This window comes from Antedon mediterranea, chromosome 2, assembly GCF_964355755.1.
Source record: "Antedon mediterranea chromosome 2, ecAntMedi1.1, whole genome shotgun sequence".
In the NCBI taxonomy this organism is placed as follows: domain Eukaryota; kingdom Metazoa; phylum Echinodermata; class Crinoidea; order Comatulida; family Antedonidae; genus Antedon; species Antedon mediterranea.
Window position 1 is genome coordinate 22,399,070 of NC_092671.1, and position 19,292 is coordinate 22,418,361.

The window sequence follows — 19,292 nt, forward strand, 5'->3', positions numbered from 1 at the left end:
TAGATCCGAGAGAGAGAGAGATAGATCAGCGAGAGAGAGAGAGAGAGAAAAGAGAGAGAGAGAGAGAGAGAGAGAGAGAGAGAGAGAGAGAGAGAGAGAGAGAGAGAGAGAGAGAGAGAGAGAGAGAGAGAGAGAGAGAGAGAGAGAGAGAGAGAGAGAGAGAGAGAGAGAGAAGAGAGAGAGAGAGAGAGAGAGAGAGAGGAGAGAGAGAGAGAGAGAGAGAGAGAGAGAGAGAGAGAGAGAGAGAGAGAGAGAGAGAGAGAGAGATCAGCGAGAGAGAGAGAGAGAGCGATATATCCAAATAGGATAATAAGCTATTCTCCTACACTTTTATGTTTTGTGTAAAACCGTTTTGTCGAAATGTTAAAGGTCTAAAACGTTTCCAAATTCGATATTAAGGTATTTTGTGTACTTTGATATTTTTGAGTGATAAGTTAGATCGAAATGCTCAAAATGGTCTAAAACGGTTTCAAATGTGATTTTAAGCACTTTGATGTCTTTTTGTAACCAAGTTTCATCAAAATGCTTAAAATAGTCTAAAACGGTTCCAAATAAGATATTAAGCTATTTTGTGCCCTTTGATATTTTTGTGTGAAAACGTTTTGTCGAACTGCTCAAATGGTTTAAAACGTTTCCATATAATTATGATATTAAGCTATTTTGTGCACTTTTATATTTTTTCGTTAAAAGTTTGTGATCGAAATGCTCAAAATTTTCTAAAACTGTATAAAAAGTAATTTTAAACACTTTGATGCTTAATATGGTCTAAAAAGTCTCCAAGTGCGATTGGAAGGTTTTCTAAGCCCTTTGGTGTTTTTATGTTAACAAGTTTTTTTGAAATGCTTAATATGGTCTAAAACGTCTCCAAATTGGATAATAAGCTATTCTGTACACTTTGATGTTTTGTGTGAAAAGGTTTTGTCAAAATGCTCAAAACGTTCCTAAACGTTTGCAAATGCGATTTGAAGCTTTTCTAAGCAAGTTTTTGGAACTGCTCAATATCTAAATCTAAAACAGTTTCAATTGTGATTTTAAGAACTTTGATATTTTGTGTGTATTTTTGTTTTATCGAAATGCTCAAAATGGTCTAAAACGGTTTCAAATGTGAATTTAAGCACTTTGATATTTTTGTGTAACCAAGTTTCATCGAAATGCACAAAATGGTCTACAACGTCTCCAAATGCGATTTGAAGATATTCTAAGCACTTTGGTGTTTTTATGTTAACAAGTTTTTTCGAAATGCTCAATATGGTCTAAAACGTTTCCAAGTACGATATTAAGCTATTTTGTGCACTTTGATATTTATTTATTTATTTTTTTATTTATTCAATTTCTGCCATATACATATATAAAGAAGACAAAACAATTATTAAAGGAGGCACGGAAAGACCAAACAGGTGCTAAACACCTATGCTAGTTGGTCAAGCCAGAACAGAGAAAAATAAATAAATTACGTTCTACAATAAAAACATCGACAAGAAAGCGACCAACTACACACATTTTCAATATCAAAATTATTTTAAAAATAAATATTGAGATAATTAAGTGATTTGGTTTTAAAAGAACTAACAGAAATATTTAAGTTGCGGACTTCACTCCAAATTCTGGTAACACGTCGGATATATGATTGAAAAGAAGATTCCGTTCTGCAGCGACGAATATCAAAAAGAGTACCAACAAATGAAGAGCTACGAGTAACACGTTGTGGATTACGAATATTAAATAAATTGTCAGTATAAATTATATTAGAATTGAAACTCTTAAAGAGAAAAACGATATCAGTAAAGTGACGCCTATAACATAATGGTAGTAAATTGCATGTTTGAAGTCTGCATTTGTAATCAGCTTCAAAATTATTTAAAATAAATTTAGTTGCTCTACGCTGAACTCCCTCAAGTTGTCTTATATAAGTTTTGTAATTGGGAGACCAGACAGTAGAGCAGTATTCAAGGTAACTACGAACAAAACTTAGATAAAGAGACCGTTTTACATGTGAATTACAATGGAAACTAACAGGTTTAACCAGGCCTAACATACGATTTGCTTTGGAAATAATATAATTATAATGAGCCTTCCAAGATAAATGAGAATCAATTATGATACCAAGATCATTCATTTCACTAACTCGTTCAAGAATATCGTTATTAATTATATAATCAAAAAGAACAGAATTTCGAGATCGGGTAATAGAAATAATTAGGTGATCATTTAGAATAAAATGATCACCTATTGTTATTGTATAAAATCTTTATTATTGGTTATCCGCACTTGGCGGATAACCCCTTGTTATTGTCAGGATCTTTTTTTTTTTTTTTTTTTCTATGTTATTCTTCTTTCTTTCCCCGAATTTTGTTCGCAGCATATCTCTATCTTCTGGCCAACATAAGATTGTATAACTTTGTCATAAGGTTGACCTACAACTGTAGATGTGCAGCCAAGCTTTTCGGCGATTTCGGAGTTGCGCAGCGTAAGTTACGCGCGATTTTATGAATTTCAATGATTGATCATAGATTAAAAACCAATAGTCATTTTGTATTGAAACTTGGTAAAAATTTAAGTCATATCATGCGCAAACTTTCTATGGATTAAAAATGGCATGCTGCATACAAAGTTACGCGCGCACGCGCGTTCAAAATTTCAAAATGCGCAAAATTCATTTCTAATCAACTTTCTACGCGTTTCATGTCATTTTGAGCATTTCAAAATTTCCCACGCGTGCGCAAATTTTGTACGCGCGCGTGCGCACGTAGCGCAAAAACATCTTTTTTTTGCTTGATTTTTGTTTTTTCAGCCTTTTCTAGTACATTTATCAATTTTCAATCAATTTCGACTTAAAATCACGTCACACGAGCACGTAGAATTGGATAATTTGCGCGCGTTTTTGATGAAAAACTTTAAAAATTCGTCAAAATTAGACCTTTTTTAAACAGTCATAAATTCTAAACTACATGTTGAACTTTTTTTAAATTACATATTCTGGAAGTAGATGAGTTTTATTTCTCGAATCAGGCATTGATATGGCTAACCGGATATTGTGACGTCATCGTATGGCCACCCGAATATAAAATATAGGATTTTTTACTCTTTCGTTATTGCTCATCACATTCAACAAAGCGCATCTCGCTTATACGTATTCCATTTCCCCCCGCAATTGTAATATTGTCTACGTCAATCAACTATCTTTCGCATGAATTAAAAATATTTTAATTTTTATGACGTCATCATGTCTAAAAACGTAAATAACTTGGGTCACTTATTTTCATCTTTACAGTAAATTTCAATCTGTTATAGCTCGTCAGATTAAAAAGTGATAATCATTATTAAAACGTTTTCTGGAAGATATTGGATTGTAGATACGAATTGATGTGAATATTTTGCCAATCAGATGTTGTGACGTCATCATATGGCCAGTTGAATTCAAAAAGTCATATTTTCATCTCTTGCGTAAAAGTTCATTGCGTTTAAACGAGAGCGCATCTAACTTTTACGTTCCCAAAATTCTTCACATTTGTTTTAATGTAATTATTTAGATAATTATCTTCTAAAATTGTTATTTTTATATGTCAATTTGATGACGTCATCGTGTTAATAATTGGATTTAAAAGATGGGTCTCGTAATTTCGTCTATGCTACACTGTATATAACATACAGTGTATTCTGTAAACACTGTAATATGCTGTATGCTACAAAATAGGTACAATTCAGCACTGTAAACACGTTTATTTCATGTCATAGGATGGCATAATAATTGTCGAGGTTCATATAGTTTAAAGTATGTGCATGTTGCGTTTGCGCGGATAACCCGAACTCGTCAAAGTGACGAGTTCAAATCTAGTTATTCTTCTTTCTGTACACTTTTTGTTCGTCAAATATCTCAAAAAGTTGAATAGCAATGATCACAAAAATTTCACAATGTCTTTCAAATACTTTAACTTAGCCATAATAAGCTTTTCAGCGTGATCTCTCACCCGTGACGTCACGTATACGCCATTTTGTGAAATCACATTATCAATCATATATCCATAATTCATTATCACATATTTATGAAATTCACTACACGTAAACTTCAGGTCAAGGGTAAAAATATTAGCAAGTAAAAACGCGCGCGCACGTAGGGTCATGCGCGTGGAATCGCGCAGTAAAAATTTAAAAAGCTCAAAATTACGTTTTAATCAATTTAGAGCATGAATTAGGCCAATTGCGTGTTTCAAAAAATTACTGCGCAAAAAAAATATTTTGCGCACGCGATACTTACAAAGCGTAAAAATTGCAATTTTTTTATACAAATCGCGTTCTACTCACCATCCTTAGTACATTCACCAAATTTGAGTCAGTTCCGACTTAAAATAACGCTATACGAGCAGGTTAAAAATAACAAAATGCGCAAATTAATTGCATCAAAGTGCTGAAAATGGTGAAAAATAAGGCCTTTTTAAAATGAATATAACTCTTCAGAATGGCAGGTGACCTCCAATTTTTTTTAACTTGTTCGGGAAGCCATTGGGTTGTAGATACATATTCATGTACACATTAGACGTACAAAATGGTATGACGTCATCAAATGGCCACTTCAATTAAAAAATTAGTAATTTTTATCTTTTTGTGTGGGTTATCACATTCAATAGAGCGCATCTCCGTTATTTGAGCCCGATTTTCGCCGAAATTTTAGTATGTGCTTGCTCAATTAATTATCTTTCTCAAGAGTTGTCAACATTTTTATTCTGATGACGTCATCATGTGTAAAAACTTTAATAACCAAAGTCGTGTAATTTCAGCTACACCATACATTTGAATATGTTATAACTCTTCAGAATTAAAGGTGACCTTGAAGATTATAATTTATTATGAAAGCTGAATAAATGTAGATATGAATTCATACAAAAATTAAGCCTATCGGATGTTGTGATGTTATCATATGGCCAGTTGAAGTTAAAACGTTGTTTTTAAATTTCTTTAGTCAAAGTTATACAAAATTCAAAGAGCGCGCATTGCGCTTCTACGTGTCAAATTATCTTCCAATCCTTATATTTATTTGCTCAATTCATTATCTTTCGAAATTGTCATCTTCGAGTTTATTTTGATAATTCCATCATACCAAAAAATTTGAACATGATGTGGGTCCCGTAATTTCACCTATGCTACACTGTATATAGATATACAGTATATTCTGTACATACTGTACATATTGTATATGACACATAATAGGCACAACTCAGCACTATAAGCGTATATCAGGATGGTATACATCAACATTTTCCTATTGTATGTTAACGTACGTGCATGTTTAAAAAATATTAATGTCAGTAAAGCAATAAAAATGATCACCTATAATTCGTCAAAGTGACGAATTAAATTCTAGTTTTACATTTAGAAGTATTAAAATTCAAATCCCATTTTTTAGACCAGGTGCTCAAAGTATCAATATCAATCTGAAGTGAATGGCAATCCTGGACACTGTGAATTTCTCTTTAACATTTGGCATCATCAGCATAAAGAGCAATATTTTTGTCACAACTTAAATTATCAGGCAGATCATTAATATATAGGTTAAACATTAATTGACCCTAGAATCGATCCCTGTGGGACACCTGATGATACTGGGAACCACTCTGAAGACTGACCTTCAATTACAACTTTCTGTGCTCGGTTTGTTATATAATTACGAAACCAGGTAAGTGAGTAACCAGATATACAATAAGACTGTTTTGTGCGAAAAGTTTTGTCGAAATGCTCAAAATGGTCTCTAAAACGTCTCCAAATGTGTACACTTTGATGTTGTTTGGGAAAAGGTTTTGTCACAATGGTCTAAAACGTTTACAAATACGATATTAAGCTATTTTATGTACTTTGTTATTTTTTAGTGTAAAGTTAGATCGAAATGCTCAAAATGGTCTAAAACGTTTCCAAGTGCCATTTGAAGCTATTCTAAGCACTTTGGTGTTTTTATGTTAACAAGTTTTTTCGAACTGCTCAATGTGGTCTAAAACGTTCACCCAATGGGATAATAAGGTAATCTGTACACTTTGATGTTTTGTGTAAAAACGTTTTGTCGAAATGCTCAAAATGGTCTGTAAAACGTTTCCAAATGCGATTGGAACCTTTTCAAAGCACTTTGGTGTGTTTATGTTAACAATCTTTTTCGAAATGCTCAATATGGTCTAAAACGTTTCCAAATACGATATTAAGCTATTTTGTGCACTTTGATATTTTTGTGTTAACAAGTTTTTTCGAACTGCTCAATATGGTCTAAAACGTTCACCAAATGGGATAATAAGGTAATCTGTACACTTTGATGTTTTGTGTAAAAACGTTTTGTCGAAATGCTCAAAATGGTCTGTAAAACGTTTCCAAATGCGATTGGAACCTTTTCAAAGCACTTTGGTGTTTTTATGTTAACAATCTTTTTCGAAATGCTCAATATGGTCTAAAACGTTTCCAAATACGATATTAAGCTATTTTGTGCACTTTGATATTTTTGTGTGAAAAGTTTTGTCGAAATGCTCAAAATGGTCTCTAAAACGTTTCCAAGTGCGATTTGAAGCTATTCTAAGGACTTTGGTGTTTTTATGTTGACAAGTTTTTTCGAAATGCTCAATATGGTCTCAAACGTCTCCAAATGGGATAATAAAGTAATCTGTACACTTTGATGTTGTTTGGGAAAAAGTTTTGTCAAAATGGTCTAAAACGTTTCCAAATACGATATTAAGCTATTTTATGTACTTTGATATATTTGATTGTAAAGTTAGACCGAAATGCTCAAAATGGTCTAAAACGTCTCCAAGTGCCATTTGAAGCTATTCTAAGCACTTTGGTGTTTTTATGTTAACAATTTTTTTTTCGAAATGCTCAATATGGTCTATAACGTCTCCAAATTGGATAATAAGCTATTCTGTACACTTTGATGTTTTGTGTGAAAGGTTTGGTCGAAATGCTCAAAATGTTCTAAAACGTTTCCAAATACGATATTAAACTATTTTGTGCACTTTGATTTTTTTTTGTGAAAAAGTTTTTCGAAATGTGCAAAATGGTCTAAAAGTTTCCAAATACGATATTAAACTACTTTGTGCTCATTCATTTTTTTCTGTGAAAAATGTTATCGAAATGCTTATAATAGTCTAAAACGGTTTCAAATGTGATTTGAAGCACTTTGATATTTTTGTGTAACCAAGTTTAATCATCGAAATAGTCAGGTAGCTTAGCAATTTTAACGTTACCGGCCGGACAAAAGTACCAAAATTGGCTGTAAAACTCGTAAATCAACAAATGGGGTGTCAATTTAAGGGTTTCTGGGGTCAATGAAACAGATGCTGGTTATGCCATATTGCTCAGACCACCTATTTCCAAGATGGCGGCCAAATTTCAAAATGGCCGCCAAAAAAGGGAAATGTTGTGTGTGTCACTGTAAAAATCGGAAATGAACAAATGAGGTATTAATTCAGGGGTTTCTGGGGTCAACCGAAACAGATGCTGGTCAAGCCATTTTGCTAAGGTCACCCATTTCCAAAATGGCGGCCAAATTTCAAAATGGCTGCCAAAAAAAACTCCAAAAATTTGTGTAGGCATATGTGGGTTAAAAATCAGAAATTAACAAAAATAATATATGAAAAAGGTTTACTTGGCTCGACTTGTTTATGGTTATTGGACTTCTATAATAGCTACATAACAGTTTACAGTTATAGTACAGTTGATTTACCCTATTTGGATGAACATGTGCACCGGCAAAGAGATGTGCAAGGCAGATTTGCCTTGCTTGCTGCATTTGCAGACTGTACAGGCCCTTTTGCAGCCACATTTCACAAATTCTCTGCAAGCTTTAGATGCCTCTGGAATGGTAGACCAGACAGGTTCCCATGAGTTCCCAACTTTCACCCATGCATAGTCGGTTGGACACGGATTTGTTTGTTTAGATAACATGCATGTTGTCCAGATGCCAGCTTGGTATACGGCCCTCCTAGTGTGCTGGAGTAGTGCATTTGAGTAGGTGGTATCTTGTCAACAGCTTGCTGTTTCTGGCTGAACAGTTCCATCCAAGCACTGTTAACATTCATGGCGTTACTTGTTTTGTCATAAACTACGACAACTAGTCTCTCGATTTTTTGAAATGATTCAGAATGTAAGTGAAGATGCTCAAACGGATGTGCGGCCAGATAAAGAAAGGCATCCGTAACTCTAAACGCTGAGGTAGTATAACATCCTGACAGGGAGTGGAAAATCTGCAGGGAACGTGATTTGCGTTCACCGAGATGTACACAAATGGCGTTGATACTGTAATGAGTGTAGTTCTTTTTTTTTCTCTTTTATGGCGCAAACACCACTTTTATTCACATTCATATTATCTCATATTACATAAAATCGTATTATTTAACTTGTAAATGTCGTTACAGTTCATAAGTAACATTTTTACATATATGAATTCTGTTTTACTCCTTTTTTCATTAATTTTCTTATATTTCGTTATACACTTGACAGGATCATCATTATCATCTATCTCGTTTTTAAATAGTTCACACATTTTCATTTGTTTGTTTTCATTTTACAACCCGGATTATACAATATATTTATATACATGATAAAAAAAAAACAATAATAGCTCAGTACCACCAGTCACCCGTATCACTGTAATTCCTTTTCGGTTAATCGTATCAAATTAGAATTTATATTATCATAATCTTATTTCTTAAAGCTACCCATTTTTCTATACTTGTTTCTTTATTGTTATATGTTTCACATTCAATGTTATATAACATATTGCTTTTAAATGAATTCCATAAAGATTTACCCACTGGCTTATTTAGTGCAGATAACATTTTTATTCTATAAATATTAAATGCTGCAAAAGTGTAAATATAATCTATTAGCTTATCTCCCGTTCCTAGTATTAATTGTTTAAATGATATATTATTGTGATTTAAACTTACAAAGATACTAAGCATTTTCCTCCAATATTTCTGAATAAATCTACTGGTGAAAACATTCGGTTAATAGAAGACCTGCTGTATTATACAGAGTGTAATGATATCGAAGGGGCAATAATTACCGTAGATTTTAAGAAGGCTTTTGACTCTATTAGTAGAGATTTTATGTTCAATGTTCTAGAAAAGTTTAACTTTGGAATGTTCTTTTGTAACTGGGTAAAAGTATTATACAATAACGTTGAATGTGTCACAGTTAGCAATGGCTGGGTTTCAAACAATTTTAAAATGGAAAGAGGTATTAGACAAGGTTGTCCTCTATCTGCTCTGTTATTCATTTTAGTGGTTGAAGTAATGGCATCTAGAATAAGAAACAAAGATGACTATAAGGGTATTAAACTTCCAAATAATGAAAATAACATAGAAGCTAGAATAAGCCAATTAGCCGATGATACTGTTTTGTATGTTGGTAATGACAAAAGTATTAAGTCAGCAGTCAGTGTAATTGAACGTTTTTGTGAAGTATCTGGAATGACACTAAATAAAAAAAAAACCAATGCTTTTTGGATTGGTAAATGGAAGAACAGAATAGATAGACCTTTAGAATTAAATTGGGTAAAACACCCGATCAAAATTTTAGGCATATATGTAGGGTATAATACAGAAGAATGTACCAGAAAAAACTGGGATGTTAAATTAATAGAGCTAGAAAAGACTTTAAAACAATGGAATGCTAGAAATCTCTCAATTTTTGGTAGAATAATAATCCTAAAAAGTCTTGCACTATCTAAATTAACATATGCTGCAAATATCACTGATGTTCCAAAATATGTATATACACAAGTTACAAATCTAATATATAATTTTATTTGGAACAATAAAAGGGAAAAGATAAAAAGAAAAACTCTAATTGATGATGTTGAGATGGGAGGCATTAAAATGCCTGATTTTACTCTTCATGTTAACGCACTCATGTGTGGCTGGTTAAAAAGAATTATGAATGATGATGGTGCTAAATGGAAAAATATTCCAATGTATTATATTTTAAAAATATGTGATGTTAATGTTTTACTTAATATGTCATGTTATAACATTATTGATGTTAATTCTGATAAAATTCCCCTGTTTTACAAAAATATGATAAAAGCCTACATAAATTATAACAGAATCTCAAAAAAAAAAACCTGAAACTTATAACGATATAATGAATGAGCAACTGTGGGGAAACCACTACGTTAAACTAAAAAAAAAACGCTTTTCTACAAGCATTGGATTGACAGTGGCATTATCAGTATTAAAGACATTGTTAATAAGAACACTTTTTTAACATCGAACGAAATACTGGTGAAACTACAATGTAAAACAAACTGGTTAAATGAGTATTTTTGCATTATTAAGGCAATACCAATTCAATGGAAACGTATTATTAAGGAGGTAGATATTTTCAATTGTGATGATAATGATGAAGTAGTTGGGACTAAGTATGAGATTAATACTACCAAACTAATATACTCATGGTTTGTGAAAGAATATTTCATTATTCCAATGTCACAACTAAAATGGGAAGAGTACTTCAATGATAACAACATTGATTGGAAAACTTCTTGGTTACGGAAAGTATGTAAAATGAAAGATAAGAAACTAGCACAATTCAATTATAAGATGTTACATAGAATACTGCCTACCAACAAACGGCTGTATCAGTGGAAAGTTAAGGAAACACAAACGTGTGACAAATGTGGAGAAATTGAAAATGAAAATGAGTGTAGTTCTTTCCAGTTCCAAATGCTATCCAGAGATCAAGATCAGCATTTATATGAGAGAGGTCATGAAACACACTGATAAGAACAACGACAACATCTGTATCCACAGTTCGCACCTGGATGGATTTTGCTCCATTTTCCAACGCGTGCTTCACGTGAAACACAATCCTAGTGTCTGCTTCCTCTTGATTACAGCTGGACATTTTGAACTGCATTCCAACATATGTAACATGCTCTCCAGCTGTGATATATACCGAACACTCAGGAGGGATCTGCAATCCGCAACTTTTGATGAAAGGAATTCAAAAAGTTCTTTCTTGTTGATTGGATCACGGAGGAAGTCATTCCAGTTGCCCGGCAGCTTGGTATCACCTGATACTTTTCTATGCACACCTTTGCCTCGTTTCTCCCTGGTTCCCTCCTTAAGGCTATCTGGTCGGTATTCGTCCCTCACAAACTCCACTCGCTTTGTGTCACGTAGCTGACGTTTAAGATAGGGTATAAACACGTTGTCAGCATATTCTTGGAATGTTGAGACATTTATTACAGGTAATGCATGTACTGTCACCGCACCATCCAGAACTTTGCAGTCATAAAATACAGGTGCCTCTGTGTGGTTTGATTCGATACATTGTAACAGATGACATTTGGTACCAGACAGATTAAGCTTTCCAAACTCAGACAGGGATGGAGGATACGACTGTACTTCGTGTGCAAAGAATTCACTGATGTCACCATCTCTATTTTGTAAGGAAATGTATAACTGGCCGAAGAGTGCCACATTGTTCTCAAGCACCTTTACTTTCTTGCAATCCTTTGATTTGACTTTGAGCTTTGTTGAGAGCAAGGGTAGTGAATTCTTTGAGATCGTATCATGTATGGAACGACTACGATCCACGAGCACGGTCTTCACAAAGAAGTATCAAGAGTATGTACATACTCTTGATACTTCTTTGTGCCTGTATCTTCTAGTGTACGGATTGTATCCACTACTGCCTCATTCGCGCAGTTACGACTATCAAGAGTTACCAACTCAGGGAAGTCATACAGGAAGGGATTTCCCATCTTGCGTATTGTGTTAGATAGACTATCAACCTGTCGCTGGAAGGTTTTCTGTGCTGCAAGTCCCTGTTAATGGTGTTCAAAGTTAGCTTGGTTTTCCGGATCATCGTCATGAATAATATATTCATTCTCATACTGTCTCAGAAGTCTGGCAAGCTCGGGTCCAGCAGTCATCCAGCGTCTGAAGGCAACTGGATTCTCTGTAAGTCCTACTACACCATCGGATGCTTTCACCACTTTATTCTCTTGCTCATGCGATTGGAATCGCAGAGTATCTGTGTAACGACTTTGCGATTGTCCAGTGATTCCGAGTTTCAAACTCATATTATTTTGATCTCTTGTGGCAATGCCTTCATGTCTCTAATGTGTACAGGCAGCCACCGAGAATAGTTCACATGATCTAACGCAAAGAACAATGGCATGAGTGCCTCTAATACAGAAACATACAATAGGAAGTCTCTTTCCCGATGGGCTCTAACAAATATGAGAATCAGAATCTCATAGTGTGCGTTCCAGAACTTGAATGTGGGAGATTTCTTACACATTTGTTCCAGCCAGTTGTTCAAACTCTCATCAATATTAGATCTCTGGTTGAATGCTTCATTCAGTAGCCGCTGAAGAACAAGAACAGTGACTTGATGGGCATGTCGAGTTCTGGTAATGTGTAATGAATCGGCTGTTCCAGATGAAGCAACGTCAGATTCAGTGAGAGCCGTTGTCCAACTTGACCCATCTAATAAATCACCAACACTGTTCCATAGCGCCTTCTCAGTGTGCAGTCCGCCCATCATAACTACGTAGACTTTCTCACCATAGAGATCTGGCCATTTTCATTGTACATACTTGGCGAGCGTGAACAGAGGCTGGTCAAACGTAATCACTGGGATTTGTCCTGGGTTGAGGTACTCTATTGTCTGCCGATGTACAAAATCAATACAATTAAATATTCCTTACCATTTCACCTGAGTGATCCTTCTTTCATTGTAGAATTGGCGGCCATTTTTAAATTTGACCGCCATCTTGGAAATGAGTGACCTGAGCAAAATGGCTTGACCAGTATCTGTTTCAGTAACCTCAGATACCTCTGAATTGACACCTTATTTGTTAATTTATGATTTTTACAACCTTATATACAATATTTTCTTTTTTGGCAGCCATTTTGAAATTTGGCCGCCATCTTGTAATTGGGTGACCTGAGCAAAATGGCTTGACCAGCATCTATTACAGTAACCTCAAAAACCCCTGAATTGACACCTCATTTGTTCATTTCTGATTTTTACAGTCTGATATATGACATTTGATTTTTTTGGTGGCCATTTTGAAATTTGGCCGCCATCTTGGAAATTGGTGGTCTGAGCAACATGACATGACCAGATTCTGTTTCAGTGACACCCAGAAACTCTGACATTGACACCCCATTTGTTGATTTATGAGTCTTACAGCCAGATATATGGCATTTCCTTTTTTCTGGCGGCCATCTTGGATTTTGGCCGCCATCTTGGAAAATCGGACCCGATCAAGTGGGTTCCACGGATAAAATCAATAGATAGGTCGAAAGGAAACTCCATGCCAATTTTGGTACTTTTGTCCGGCCGGTAACGTTAATTCTGAAAATTGTTGCTAAGCCACCTGACTAAAATGCACAAAATGGTCTACAACGTCTCCAAATACGATTTGAAGCTATTCTATGCACGTTGGTGCTTTTATGTTAACACATTTTTTCGAAATGCTCAATATAGTCTAAAACGTTTCCAAATACGATATTAAGCTATTTTGTGCACTTTGATATTTTTGTGTGAAAAGTTTTGTCGAAATGCTCAAAATTGTCCCTAAAACGTTTCCAAATGCGATTTGAAGCTATTCTAAGCACTTTGGTGGATGATAAGATAATCTGTACACTTTGATGTTGTTTGGGAAAAAGTTTTGTCAAAATGGTCTAAAACGTTTCCAAATACGATATTAAGCTATTTTGTGTACTTTGATATTTTTGAGTAAAAAGTTAGATCGAAATGCTCAAAATGGTCTCAAACGTCTCCAAATGCGATTTGAAGCTATTCTAAGTATTTTGGTGTTTTTATATTAACAAGTTTTTCCTAAATGCTCAATGTGGTCTAAAACGTCTCCAAATGGGGTAATAAGCTATTCTCCTACACTTTTATGTTTTGTGTGAAAACGATTTGTCGAAATGCACAAAATGGTCTAAAACGTATCCAAATACGATATTAAGCTATTTTGTGCACTTTCATATTTTTGAGTGAAAAGTTAGATCGAAATGCTCAAAATGGTCTAAAATGGTTTCAAATGTGATTTTAAGAACTTTGATGTTTTTTTGTAACCAAGTTTCATCAAAATGCTTAAAATAGTCTAAGACGGTACCAAATAAGATATTAAGCTATTTTGTGCACTTTGATATTTTTGTGTTAAAAGTTTGATCGAAATGCTCAAAATGTTCTAAAACTGTTTCAAATGTGATTTTAAGAACTGTGATGTTTTTGTGTAACCAAGTTTGATCGAAATGCTCAAAATTTTCTAAAACTGTTTAAAAAGTAATTTTAAACACTTTGATGCTCAAAATGGTCTAAAACGGTTTCAATTGTGATTTTAAGAACTTTGATATTTTTGTGTGAAAAGTTTTATCGAAATGCTCAAAATGGTCTAAAACGGTTTCAAATGTGAATTTAAGCACTTTGATATTTTTGTGTAACCAAGTTTCATCGAAATGCACCAAATGGTCTACAACGTCTCTAAATGCGATTTGAAGATATTCTAAGCACTTTGGTGTTTTTATGTTAACAAGTTTTTTCAAAATGCTCAATATGGTCTAAAACGTTTCCAAATACGATATTGAACTATTTTGTGCACTTTGATATTTTTGTGTGAAAAGTTTTGTCGAAATGCTCAAAATGGTCTCTAAAACGTTTCCAAATGCGATTTGAAGTTATTCTAAGAACTTTTGTGTTTTTATGTTGACAAGTTTTTCCGAAATGCTCAATATGGTCTAAAACGTCTCCAAATGGGATAATAAGGTAATCTGTACACTTTGATGTTGTTTGGGAAAAAGTTTTTTCAAAATGGTCTAAAACGTTTACAAATACGATATTAAGCTATTTGATGTACTTTGATATTTTTTAGTGTAAAGTTAGATCGAAATGCTCAAAATGGTCTAAAACGTCTCCAAGTGCCATTTGAAGCTATTCTAAGCACTTTGTTGTTTTTATGTTAACAAGTTTTGTCGAAATGCTCAATATGGTCTAAAACGTCTCCAAATTGGATTAATAAACTATTCTGTACACTTTTATGTTTTTTTGTGAAAAGGTTTGGTCAAAATGGTCTTAAACGGTTTCAAATGCGATTTGAAGCTATTCTAAGCACCTTGGTGTTTTTATGTTAACAAGTTTTTTCGAACTGCTCAATATGGTCTAAAACGTCTCCAAATAAGGTAATCTGTACACTTTGATGTTTTATGTAAAAACGTTTTGTCGAAATGCTCAAAATGGTCTCTAAAACGTTTCCAAATGCGATTGGAAGCTTTTCTAAGCACTTTGGTGTTTTTATTTAAACAATTTTTTTCGAACTGCTCAATATCTAAATCTAAAACGTTTCCAAATACGATATTAAACTATTTTGTGCACTTTGATTTTTTTATGTGAAAAATCTTATCGAAATTTTCAAAATGGTCTAAAACGGTTTCAATTGTGATTTCAAGAACTTTGATATTTTTGTGTGAAAAGTTTTATCGAAATGCTCAAAATGGTCTAAAACGGTTTCAAATGTGAATTTAAGCACTTTGATATTTTTGTGTAACCAAGTTTCATCGAAATGCACAAAATGGTCTACAACGTCTCTAATTGCGATTAGAAGCTATTCTAAGCACTTTGGTGTTTTTATGTTAACAAGTTTTTTCGAAATGCTCAATATGGTCTAAAACGTTTCCAAATACGATATTGAACTATTTTGTGCACTTTGATATTTTTGTGTGAAAAGTTTTGTTGAAATGCTCAAAATGGTCTCTAAAACGTTTCCAAATGCGATTTGAAGCTATTCTAAGAACTTTTGTGTTTTTATGTTGACAAGTTTTTCCGAAATGCTCAATATGGTCTAAAACGTCTCCAAATGGGATAATAAAGTAATCTGTACACTTTGATGTTGTTTGGGAAAAAGTTTTTTCAAAATGGTCTAAAACGTTTACAAATACGATATTAAGCTATTTTATGTACTTTGATATTTTTTAGTGTAAAGTTAGATCGAAATGCTCAAAATGGTCTAAAACGTCTCCAAGTGCCATTTGAAGCTATTCTAAGCACTTTGTTGTTTTTATGTTAACAAGTTTTTCCGAAATGCTCAATATGGTCTAAAACGTCTCCAAATTGGATTAATAAGCTATTCTGTACACTTTGATGTTTTTTTGTGAAAAGGTTTGGTCAAAATGGTCTTAAACGGTTTCAAATGCGATTTGAAGCTATTCTAAGCACCTTGGTGTTTTTATGTTAACAAGTTTTTTCGAACTGCTCCATATGGTCTAAAACGTCTCCAAATGGGATAATGAGGTAATCTGTACACTTTGATGTTTTATGTAAAAACGTTTTGTCGAAATGCTCAAAATGGTCTCTAAAACGTTTCCAAATGCGATTGGAAGCTTTTCTAAGCACTTTGGTATTTTTATGTTAACAAGTTTTTTCGAAATTCTCAATATGGTCTAAAACTTCTCCAAATTGGATAATAAGTTTTTCTGTACACTTTGATGTTTGTGTGAAAAGGTTTGGTCAAAATGGTCTAAAACGGTTTCAAATGCGATTTGAAGCTATTCTAAGCACCTTGGTGTTTTTATGTTAACAAGTTTTTAACCATTTTGAGCACTTCGATGTTTTTGTGTAACCAAGTTTCATCAAAATGCTCAAAATAGCCTAAAATGGTTCCAAATAAGATATTAAGCTATTTTGTGCACTTTAATATTTTTGTGTGAAAAGTTTTATCCAAAAGCTCAAAATGGTCTAAAACGGTTTGAAATGTGATTTGAGCATTTTGACATGTTTTTGTGTAACCATGTTTCATCAAAATGCTCAAAAAAGCCTAAAACGGTTCCAAATAAGATATTAAGCTATTTTGTGCACTTTGATATTTTTATGTAACCAAGTTTTGTCGAAATGCACAAAAAGGTCTAAAACGTTTCCAAATACGATATTAAACTATTTTGTACACTTTGATATTTTTGTGTGAAAAGTTTTATCGAAATGCTCAAAATGGTCTAAAACGGTTTCAAATATGATCTTAACGTGTACTGATAATGCCATTCCATTGTGTAATCAGTCACGTAATTTATAAATTCTGATTAAAATATTACATTTTCCCATTAACATTTTCATTTAAATATTTCAGAATCTACCGGAGAACGCAGGTCAAAGTGCAAAACAGCGTGCACCTTGTGGTCCAGAGAACGGAAATGCTGGATTCGTGTGGGAAAATTTCATGTCTGGTGATAATGGTGCTCCATTTTTTCCATTTAATGGAATACATAATTACCCAGCTATTGCTGGAAGAACAGGATTGTAAGGTATGTAAAAGCATGACATAATCTGGTCCTTACTTGGACAAACCTAGTCCTTACTTGGACAAACCAACAACTGCCAATTAAATCCTTCTGATTGCGTGGAGATGGATTGTGATGCATTTAAGAAATCAATGATCAGAGATGAAGATGGTGGAATTCTAGGAGGATCACAGCCTGGTTATGTTATTCCTGATTCTGCATACGAGTGGGATAGAGATTCGAGACGTGGACTTAGAATTATAGGATTATAGAATTCCAAACATGATGGTTACAGACATCGATGGTAGTAAAAATGTTCACATAGAGGTTGGTTGTCTGCTTTAATGCCTAATTTTAGCTTTGTAAACTGATTCTTCCCTAACTCTTTCCTCCTATTAAAGTTGCACTCTGGAAACAAGACCAGTCCACTCACCGAGACTGGGAACGCAATTTAATTGTGGCATCCCGTTTTCTTTATTCTGACAACAAAGTACGAAGTACGACGTCTTCACCAATCGCCATTGGGTCTATCGGTTATGTTGATTTGATCAATGGACCACAAGGTCACGGCTGGTGTCATGGGTACACATGTCAAGAGCGCATCAGCACATTTATGAGACTTATGAGATGTATATGAGAGTCCAACCAATCCTCAAACGTTAAGACTTAATTTCCTGAACACAGCTCCTGATCAGAAAATAGTTGTTGACATTGGTATGCCAATCCTCAACGCTTAGATGTCTACCATCAAGGTCGCTATGTCATGCCAAATAAAATGGATGGATGGAGATATGTTCATATGGTATCCAGAAGATCCAAATGGACCAGATGATCAGTTCATGACTCCAGCATTTATGGCAAGAACTATTTTGATCGCGATTGGCAGACGCTTTGGATACTTATACGTGGTAGTGACCCAATTGACCTCATCACTACACCGGTTATAATGGTTGACGTTGGTGTGGCTCCTGTTGATGTTGATGACTTCTATGAAGAAGATCTTGTTGACAATCTTGCCAGTTTGCTATATATAATAAGTAAATATCTTTCTTTAACCATATAAAAGTATCTTTATATATAAATAATCTATCCAGATTTCTTCTTTTATCAGTTTCATGTGTTTAGAAATGAGTTGAATTTTATTTCATTGTCTATTCTTTTAATATCTAAACAATAATTAATATTTCTTCCTTACAGGCAATTCAACCCTTGAACATGATGAGTTGTTAATGAAATGAAATTGTTAATGCAGCACAAACCGGTACTTTGTCCGAAGTTGAGATTATTAGCAATGACCGATCTTTCTCCACCAGCTGAAGACCCAGCAAGGGGTGCGAGAGCAACAAATACAACAGAAGGTCCAAGTACAGGCAATAAAACGTAAGTCACATTTAAGAAGTAATGAGTTGAAGTAGAGTTACTGTAGTATAGAACTGGCTTGTATAGTCTTGTCCAAAGTTTTAAATTGTATTCTGATGTGTGGCTTGCAACAAACATTACCATAATGCCTATATCATTACAAAACAACATAACTATTGGTTCACAGGTATTCTAAGAAGCAAGCTGAAGAAGAGGCGTCTAGTGACCCAGGAGCTCTAAAATATCATCCTGGCTATCATCCAACATGCTCTTGCTTAACAATTCTAAAACCGAATTTATCATTTTTTCCACCAAACACCTACGTTCCAAATTCAATATTCCCTCAATTTCTTTTAATTCCTGTACAATTTTTCCATCACCTTTTATTAACAATCTTGGGTTTATTTTGATGAATTATTATCTTTCAACAAACATATAAGTCATGTTAAAAACTACTAACTTCCATCTACGAAACATTGCTTGCATTCGAAAGTATCTGTCAAAGCGTACTGCCTCTACATTAATAAATGCCTCTGTCACTTCTCGCCTTGATTTTTGCAACTCTCTTTTTTTTGCCCTACCGAAATCTTTAATGAATCGGCTTCAACGTCTCCAGAACACTGCTGCACGCATTCTAACTCTTACTAGAAGATCCTCACACATATCTCC